The 10,636-nt window shown below is 31.1% G+C and overlaps 1 pseudogene; it reads right to left on the reverse strand.

Moving 5' to 3' along the window:
* Nucleotides 1–8,989: 8,989 nt before the first annotated feature.
* LOC112477882 lies at nt 8,990–9,108 on the reverse strand (annotated as a pseudogene).
* Between the last annotated feature and the right edge of the window lie 1,528 nt (nt 9,109–10,636).

Here is a 10,636-nt window from a genome sequence, read left to right on the forward strand (position 1 = left end):
CCTCCATAATGCTTTCCATAGTGGCAGTACCAATTTGCAGTCCCACCAGCATTGTATGAGGAGGGTTCCTTTTTCTTCATATCCTCTCCAACACTAGTTATTACTTCTCCTGTTGATGACAGCTATTCTAACAGGTGTTAGATGGTATCTCATTGTGGTTTTGATTTGCATTTCCTTAATAGCTAGAGATGATGAGCATCCTTTCATAGGTTTGTAGACCGTTTGTATGTCTTTTGGGGAGAAGTGTCTGTTCAGGTCCTCTACACATTTTTTAAGTGGATTTTTTTTTTTTTTTTATTGTTAATGAGTTGTATCAGTCCTTTGTATATTTTGGTTATTAGGCTCTTATTGGAGGCATTGCTTGCAAATACATATTCACATTTCGATGGTTGTTTCTTTACCTTTTTGACAGTTTCTTTTGCTATGCAGAAGTTTTTCAGTTTGATGTAGTCTCATTCATTTAATTTAGCTTTTACTTCCCTTGCCTTTGAGGCAAATTCATAAAATCCTGTTTAAGTCCAAAGTCCTCCAGTTTAGTTCCTATGTTTTCTTCTATGAAATTTATTGTTTCAAGTCTTATATTCAGGTCTTTAATCCATTGTGAATTAATATTAGTGTGTGGTGATAAACAGCAGTCTAGTTTCATTCTTTTGTAGATGGCTTTCCAGTTTTTCCAGAATCATTTATTGAAGAGGCTTTCCTTTCTCTACTGTATGTTTTTGGCTCTTTTATTGAAAATTATTTGCCCATATATACATGGGTCTACTTCTGTACTCTCAATTCTGTTCTATCGTTCAGTGTGTCTGTTTTGCTGTTTTGATTATTGTCACTTCATAGTATCATTTGAAGTCAGGCAGAGTGATGCCTGCAGCCTTGTTCTTTTTTTTCAGGATGGCTTTGGCAATTCGGGACTTTTGTGCTTCCATACAAATCTGATGATTTTTTGTTCTATTTCTTTAAAAAATTCCGATGGGATTTTGATGGGGATTGCATTAAATATGTATAGTATTTTAGGTAATAAGTTTATTTTAATTATGTTGATTCTTCCAATCCAAGAACATGAAATATCTTTCTATTTCTTTATATCCTCTTCAATTTATTTTAATAGGATATTATAGTTTTAATTATATAGGTCCTTAATGTTTCATTAAATTTATTCCTGGTTGTTCTATTCTTTTTGTTTCAATTGCAAAAGGTTTTATTTTCCACTTCTTTTTTTTTCCTGACATTTCTTTATTAGAGTATAAGAACACTATGGATTTTTGAACATTTTTTTATATCCAGAAACTTTACTGTAATTGCTTATTGTTTCTAGTAGTGTTCTTGTGGAGTCTTTAGGGTTTCCTATAGAGAGAATCATGTCATCTGCAAATAGTGACAGTTTGACTTCTTTTCTTATCTGAATGCCTTTTATATCTTTCTTGTGCCTGATTGAACTCTCTAGGACCTCCAATGTTATGTTAAATAACAGTGATGATAGTGGACAGCCTTGTCTTGTTCCTGATCTTAGAGGAAAGGTTTTTAGTTTTCACCATTATGTATAATGTTGGCTGAGGGTTTGTGCCCCTGGAATGAAGCCCACTTGATAGTGGTGTATGATCTTTTTAATATGTTGCTGTATTCATTTTGCTAGTATCTTATTTAGGATTTTTGCATCTGTGTTCATGAGAGATATTGGTCTGTAGTTTTATTTTTTCATGTTATCTTTCCAGAGTTTTGGTATCAAAGTAATATTGGCCTCATCAAGTGAGTTGGAAAGCATTGCCTCCTCTTCGATTTTTTTGAGAAGAATAAGTATTAAATCTTTGAATGTTTGGTAGAATTCACTGGTGAAGCCATTTGGTCCTGGACTTTGACTTTTTGGTAGGTTTTGGATGATTGTTTCCATTTCCATACTGTTGATAGGTCTATTTAGATTTTCTAGTTCTTCCTGATTCAGTATAGGAAGATTGTATCTTTCTAAGTTCTGGTCCATTTCTCCTAATTTGGTATTATATACTTTTTCATAGTATTCTTTTATGATCCATTGTATCTGTCAACTTCATTAACCTTCTCAAAGAACCAGCTCTTCGTTGCATTTATTTTTCTATTGTTTTATTATTTCCAATTTCATTTATTTCTGCTCTAATTTTGATTAGTTCTTTCCTTCTGCTGACTTTAGGCTTCAATTTTTCTTCCTCTTCTAGTTTTTTAAGATGAAGCATTAAGTTGTTTATTTGGGCTCATTCTTGGTTTTGGAGATAGACCTGTAATGATATGAATTTTCCTCTTATGACCACTCTTGCTGTGTTCCAAAAGTTTTGATATGTTGTACTGTCATTATCTTTTATGTCTAGGTATCCTTTGATTTCTCTTTTTATTTCTTCCCAGACCCAGTTTTCTTTAGTAGCATGTTGTTTAATTTTTATATATTTGTTCTTCCCTCTTTCTCTTTACAGTTTCTCTCCAGCTTCAAAGAGTTATGATCAGACAATATAGTTGGATATAGGTTTAATGTAGTGAGATAAGTGATATTGAAGAATCCAGAGTGCTGTGAGAGTTGAGAGTAACAAGTAAGACTTCTTTTAACTCTTCAGGTTCCTCCAATCTGAATTCCATTTTTGGAAGTCCACTGAAATAATTTTAGATAATGATATTGATGACTTTTATGTTGCCAAGCTCCATGTCTTTTATTATTATCATCATCTTACTTGGTGTCCCAGCAGCAGTTATAACTTTTCAAATTGTCCTTCTTCTCAAGATATTTTTTAAAAATTTCTATTGTCATACATTGTCAATAATGTTCTCTTATTTCTTTTTACAGACACTCACATTGCAAGCTTACCTTCCTCTCCCTTGGTCAGTAGGTCCTTAAGTCTCTAACGAGGTATGCCACATTGAACAATTCAAGGAGTTCATTCACAACATAGTCTAAGGGACTGGTACTTTTTAAAGTTCAATAATACTATCTGGTCTGGCACAAAATGAAGTAATTCATCTGTCTCCTAGTCTTTCACATGTTTTGCTTTTCTTTTTAAACAATCTTAATCATGCATGAGACTTTAAATAAAATATATTTACAAGTATATTTCTCTATGCTAGAATGCCTTGCTGTATAATACACTCACATTCAGTTGACTGCTTGACATCTCTGGAGCTGAAGAACTCTATAAATAAGATGAAGGATGCATTAGAAAGCACTGGAAACAGAACATCCTAGATGAAAGAGAGAATTAGCAAGCTCAAATATAAAAATATAGAAATGACTCAAGTAGAAGAATAGAGAGATTTGAGAGTTAAAAAAAGGAAGAATTCTACAAGAACTATTTGACTCCATTAGAAAAAGCAAAATAAGAATAATAGATATACCAGAAGGAGAAGAGAGGAAGAAGAGAACAGACTATTAAAACTAATAATCAATGAAAGCTTCTCAAACCTATGGAGAGTTGGACCATTTAATTCAAGAAACTAACAGAACACCTAATTATCTAAATACAAAAAGACTGTCTCCAAGACATACTATGTTAAAACTATCAAAACTTTATGAAAAAAAATTTCAAGACAGCCAGGGAGAAAAATGATTGTAACTTACAAAGGAATCTTCATTAGATAATCAGTTTTTTTTTTTCCAGTAGAAACCATACAAGCCAAGAGAGTGGGATAAAATATTCAAAATATTGAAAGACAGAAACCATCAGTCAAAACTAATAAATGCAGCGAAATTATCCTTCAGATCTAAAAGAGAAGTAAAGGCTTTCTCAGACAAACAAAACCTGAGGGAATTCACTACCATAGGGCATATATTACAATATGTGTTGAAAGGAAATCTTGCACCTGAAATAAAAGACAAAAAGATACAAAACACTGAGTAAGACGACAGACAGACACACAGAAACAGGAAATTGCATCTCTAGTCCAGAATGGGCTATTAAATACTGAAATATAACTTAAAAGTTAAAGGAGAAAAGACATTTTTTAAAAAAAAAAACTATAACTTATGTAATTTGGAAAGGAATGCACAAGATAAAAAATGGAATAATTTCTAACGACAAAAACAAGAGAAGAGAGAGAAGGACTAAAGTTACATAGTTTAATGGAGATAAGATGCAGCCAAAAGAAAAAGGACTATTGCATGAAACTTTTTTTTTTTTACATAAACCTAATAATAACCACAATACAAAAACTAGAGCTGAGACGTAAAATTAAAAAAAAGAGGAAATAGATAAAAAAATGCCACAGAAAAACACTAAACTAAATAGGAGACAGAAACACAAGGGAAAAGAAACAATGCAGATGTGCTAACCAGAAACAAAAGATATAGTAGTTGTAGCGGTACTCGTATCTTAATAAAACCCTAAATTTAAATGGAATAAACTCACCAATCAAAAGGCGCAGAGTAGCAGGATAGATTAAAAAACAAGATCTGACCATTATGTTGCTTTCAGGAGATCCGTCTCAGCTACAAAGACAAATTATAGGCTCAAATGAAAAAGAATAGAAAACGATACTCTGAGCAAATAGCATCAACAGAAAAGCAGGTATAGGCATACTGATATCAGACAAAATAGATTTTAAGATGAAAAAGGTAATAATAAAGGAGAAAAATCATCAAGAAGACATAACACATCAGTATATATGCACCTATCCTGGGAGCACCAAAACATATAAAACATTTAATAACAGACCTAAAGGGAGAAACTGACAAAAATGCAGCTATTGAAGAGGATCTGAATACCCCACTAATAATAACCACATGAATAGATCATGCAAATACAAAGTCAACAAGGAAATATTAGCCTTAAATAACATATCAGAGCAAAGGAAAAAAAAAAAAACATTTTTATAGAACTTTCCATACCAAAATAACAAAATACACATTCTTCTCAAGTGCACATGAAACCTTCTCAAGGATCAACCATATGTCAGAACACAAAAATAGTCTCAATAAATTTAAGAAGATTGAAATCATTACAAGTATATTTTTCAACCCCTATGTATGAAATTGGAAATTAACTACCAGAGGAAATCTAAGAAAACCCCACAAATATGTGGAAATTAAACAATATGTTACTGAACACCTATTGGGTCAAAGAAGAAATAAAAGAAGAGATAAAAAAAAAACAAATTAAAATGAAAATATGACATATCACAATTTTTGTGATGCAGCAAAAGTGGTACTAAGAGGGAAGTCTAGAGAAATACAGATCCACCTTAAGAAACAAGAAAAATTGCAAATAAGCTATCTAACATTACACCATAAAGAACTAAATAAAGAAGAACAAATGAATCCCAAATTCAGTAAAGGGAAGGAAATAATAAAAATTAGAGTGGGAATAAATGAAATAGAGATCAAAGCAAGAATAGAAATAAATAATGAAACTATGAGCTGGCTGTTTGAAAGCACAAATAAAACTGACAAACCTCTGGCTAAACTTTCTAAGAAGAAAAATACTCAAATGAATAAAATCAGAAATGAAAGAGGACAAGTTACAATAAACACCACAGAAATACAAATGATTATACAAAGATCCCATGAAAGACTATATGCCACCGATGTAAAAGAAATGTTAAATTTCTTAGAAATATAAAACCTTCAGAAACTGAACCACAAAGAATGAGAAAACCTAAATATATTGCTCACAAGTGAGAAAAATGAAACCAGTAATCAAAATGTTTCCAAAAAATAAAGTCCAGAACTAGATGGCTTCATTGGTGAATTTTATAAAATATTCAAAGATTTAATAGCTATCATTCTTAACTCTTCCAAAAATTTGGAGAAGAGGAATACTTCTAACTCATTTTATGAGACCAATATTACCCAGATATGAAACTAGAAAAGGACAATGCAAGAAATAAAATTACAGGCCAATATCTATAATGAACATAGATGTAAATATCCTAAATAAAATACTAGAAGATCGAAAAGAACAATACATTTAAGAGATAATATTACATGAGCAAATGGGATTCATTCCAAGGATACAAAGATGGTTCAACATATACAAGTCAAACAATGTGATACACAAAATTAACAAAATAAATGATAAAAATCATATGATTGTATCAATACATGTAGAAAAAGAATTTGACAAGATATAACATTCATTTATGTTTAAAACATTCAATAAAATGGATATAGAAAAAAAGTACCTCAACATAATTAAGGCCATATATGAGAAACCCTCAGCTAATATACTCAATGATGAAAAATTGAAAGCTTTTTCTTTAAGATTAGAAACAAGACAAGATGCCCACTGTTATTTAGCAAAATACGGAAAGTTGTAGTCAGAGGACTCAGGCAAGAAGAAGAAATAAGAGGCATCTAAATTGGGAATGAAGAAGCAAAAATGCCACTACCTACAGATGATATGATTCTATATATAGAAAACTCTGAGGACCCCACAGAAAGACTGTTAGAAACAGTAAATGAATATAATAAAATTGCATGTTATAAAGTCAATACACGAAAATGCATTGCATTCATTATAACAACAAAATAACAGAAATAATTGAAGAAAATTTCTTTTACAATTGCAACAAAAAAGATAATCTACATAGAAATAAATTTAACAAAGTAAGTAAGACAGGTATATTGAAAACTTCAAGTAATTGTTGAAAGAAATTGAAGAAGACACAAGAAGTGGGAAGATGTTTTATGTTCATGGATTGACATAATTAACATTGTTAAAATGTATATTACCTAAAGGAATATATGTATTTAATACAATCACCATTAAAATTCCAATGACATTTTACACAAAAGTAGAACAAAAATTCTTAAATTTGTGTAAAACCACAAAAGTCTCCAAATAGCCAAAGCAATCCTGAAGAAAAAAAAAATAAAAAAAACAAAAACTGAGGTATCAAGTACCTGACTTCAAACTATACTACAAAGCTAGGATAATCAAAACACTATGAATTGATAGGAAAAACAACAACAACAACAACAACAAACAGACACAAAGACCAATGGAATAGAATTGAGAGAATAAACCCACACAAAAATGGACAAGGAGCTAAATTTCATCCAAAGAGCCAAAAAACATACAACAGAGAAAGGAGAGTCTCTTCAATAAATGGTATTGGAAAAACTGGAAAACCACTACTATCTGACATCATACACAAAATATAAACTTAAACTAGATTAAAGACTTAAATGTAAAATCCGAAACACTAAAATACATAGAAGAAAAGAGGCACTAAACTTATGGACCTTGGTCTCAGGGTCATTTTTGTGATTTTGACCTGAAATAGAAGGGAAGGAAAGCAAAATAAATAAATGGGATTACATCAGACTGAAAAGCTTTTGCACAACAACAACAACAAAAAAATCAAGAAAAAAAAGGCAACCAACCAAATGGGAGAAGATATTTGCAACCAATGCTTTGCATAAGGTGCTAATAACCCAAATATATAAAGAACTCATAGAATTCAATGACAACAACAAAAAACAATAAAAATATAGGCATAGGACATGGATAGATACTTTTCCGAGGAAGACATACAGACGGCCAATTGATAAATGAAAATATGCCTAATATCTTAGCTATAAAGAAAATGCAAGTAAAAACCTCAATGAGATACCACCTCACACATGTTAAAATGGCTATTATCAATAAGACAAGAAATAATAAGTGTTGCAATTCTCATACACTGCTTGTGGGAATGTAAATTGATATAGCCACTATGGTACATATATAGAGTGGAATATTAGTCAGTTATTAAAAACATACTGCCATTTGCTGCCATTTGCAAAAACATGGATGGATCTTGAGAGTATAATACTAAATGAAATAAGTCAGATGGAAAAAGAGAAGAACCTTATATTTTTACTCATATATGGGACAGAAAATGAAAAGCAACAAGTGACCAAACAAAAAACAAATAAACAAACAAATAAAAAACTCATAGATAATAAGCAACAGAATGGTAGTTACCAGAGGAAAAGTGCAGCAGAGGATGGGGAACAGAGTAAAGAAAGTCAAATATATGGCGATAGAAGGAGACTAGACTTTAAGTGGTGAGAATACAATAGAGTGTACAGATGTCATATTATAAAGTTGTACACATGAAATATATATACCATTAACCAATGTCACTCTAATAAATTTAATAAAAATAAAACAGAAAAGAAAACAAAAATAGTACTTTATAGAATTGATATGAAGCATTTAAAGATTTAATCAGATTTGAAAATATTATGAACAAAATTAGACTTTGATACACTTAGAGAATTGTGTGGAAGGTCTACTGGGTTTGCTTGGGTTCTAATCTCATATTGCCATGTTCACAGTATCTTATTCTGGACAACTTTCACAAGGTCTTCATGCTTTATTTTCTTCTACTATAAACAAAATTTCCATGAAAGTTAAAAAATAACAATAAAAATAAATAGCTAACATATATCTAACTCTCATAAAATATTAGCTCTATGCCATGGCACATGTTGATATAATTTCCCTTTCATCAAATGCCCTTATGGTTAAGACAGTACTATTTTGTTTTTAGGTACAGTATAATGTTTTTGTCTGTAAGGCCTTTTCTGCTGGAATGTGATGATCTTAAACTGAACGAGATGTAAACAAAATGACATAAATCAAATAGGAAAAACTTGACAGAATTATTCTTCCCGATGTGGGGAAATGAAGGCATAACACCATCACCTACAATTAGAAGAGTTGTTGGAGCCATTAGGAGTCATTTCAGTGTGTACCATAATGTTTTGGTGTCTCTTACTGTAAACAAGAGGTTAGTAGCTGTGTTTCTACAGCTGTTTCATTTGTGCCAGATGTCTGAGTAGTCCAAACTACTTAGCTACATATTAGTACCACATAAACTCCTAGCTTCTGCTTATTGAGAGAGCTGTTACTTTCTCTAGAATGTTGCACTGAATGTCTTTAAGGTTTTAATTAAAATAAATTTGCTAAGCGGGTTGTATGAAAGTGATGATATAAGGATTAGTCAAATGGAAGTAAAAATATATGAATACTCTTCTAAATAATTTTTTAAATGCCTACAGCACCTGGTATTCCTAGGTGGTCTCCCATTCAAGTACTAACCAGGCCCGCCCCTGCTTTGCTTCCTAGATCAGACGAGATTGGGTATGTTCAGGATGGAATGGCCATAAACTCTTCTAAATAATTTGAGTGACACTCTCAGGCTTTAGTTATACCACTTCCTCTGCACTATCTGTATTTCCTATCTGATTTTCACAGTTTCTATAAGTTTCGAGTACCGATACATTATGTATAGCAAACAAATTCTATCAAAATTGAATCTTATAAAATGTAAAATATTCTTGTAAAACGTCAAGTATTTATAATTATTGAAATAGCGTTATAACAGTGAACAATTATATAGTGTTTTACAAATTATAAATAATAGCATTTTGTGCATGTATTGGATTTGAACTGTTTCAGATTTAATGCTCAGTTCTCTACATAATTTATCCTTAATTTAGGATTTGCAAGCTGTATCCTCAGGCCATATCTCACATATGATCCATTTTTACACACTTTAGTTCATTTATCCTTTATAATTATTGCAAAAGGCAGATATGTTTGCTATCTTCATTTTCTTGAAGAAGAAAGTAGGATCTAAATAGATTGCAAATTTACTGGTTTATGGTAACTCTAGGATTTTAATTGCAAGGCTATCATTCCACAGGCCATGATTTTTGTAGTGGGCTTTTTTTTTTTTTTTTTTTTGAATGAGTACAGATTTTTGTTTTTATTTGTTTCCTCTGTGGTGACTACTAACATCAGGCAACTGTAAGAATAAAGATTTTGGTGATAGGACAGGCGAGGAGAAGGGGAGCATTTCAGAGTTCAGAGACCAGCTGAGTGAGAATATCTCTGTGCCTGAGGAAGTAGCCTACTTTTGAGGAAGTTCTTGTAGTCAATACCTTCTCCATTTCCAAAGTGCTTACATTTACCATAGCAAGCAGTTCCTGTCATTTTAAGCTAAAATATTTTTGGACTAGACTCATAAGCTACCTATATAAATTGATGATATAGAGTTACTCATTCTGAAATAGAGAAAAAATGCAAAACTCATAATTTTGTAACAAAATTATTTTCTTAGTGTGATGGAATATAAGAAACATTTTTTTCTAAAAATTCTATTTTCATAAGAAAGGGAGAGCATAAGCTCAAACATGGAAGTTTTGCTAATTGCAGGGAACTATTTTTAGTTAATTATTTTACTTAATTATCAATGATCATACAAAGATAAATATATTATCAACATTTTACAGAAAACTTCAGAATATTTAAATACCATATACAACTAGCATTTTGTTTGCATTCTTCTACTTTCTTCACTTTCGTCCTTAAAGATAACACGGTAACATCTTCTTCCTTAATAATCAAATGTAGCATAAAGTTAATTAAGAGCACTGTCTTCGTATTTATAATTTAAATAAGTGTATTAGAATTGTTAAACTGAAGTATTAGCATGTATTTCACCTGGATATTAAGGTGTTCACAGACTGCAGAAAAAAGTGACAAAATAAGATCAGGACAGAAAAGGACATACTTAGACATTTTGAAACAACACAAAATGAGATAATTACCAGTTACCTATGAAAGCATAAATGGGTTAAAATTAATAAGAGAAATGTTTTAATTAGAAGTGTCATATTTTAAGAAGTCTTAAT

Source organism: Pteropus alecto, unplaced genomic scaffold, assembly GCF_000325575.1.
Source record: "Pteropus alecto unplaced genomic scaffold, ASM32557v1 scaffold153, whole genome shotgun sequence".
Taxonomy (NCBI): domain Eukaryota; kingdom Metazoa; phylum Chordata; class Mammalia; order Chiroptera; family Pteropodidae; genus Pteropus; species Pteropus alecto.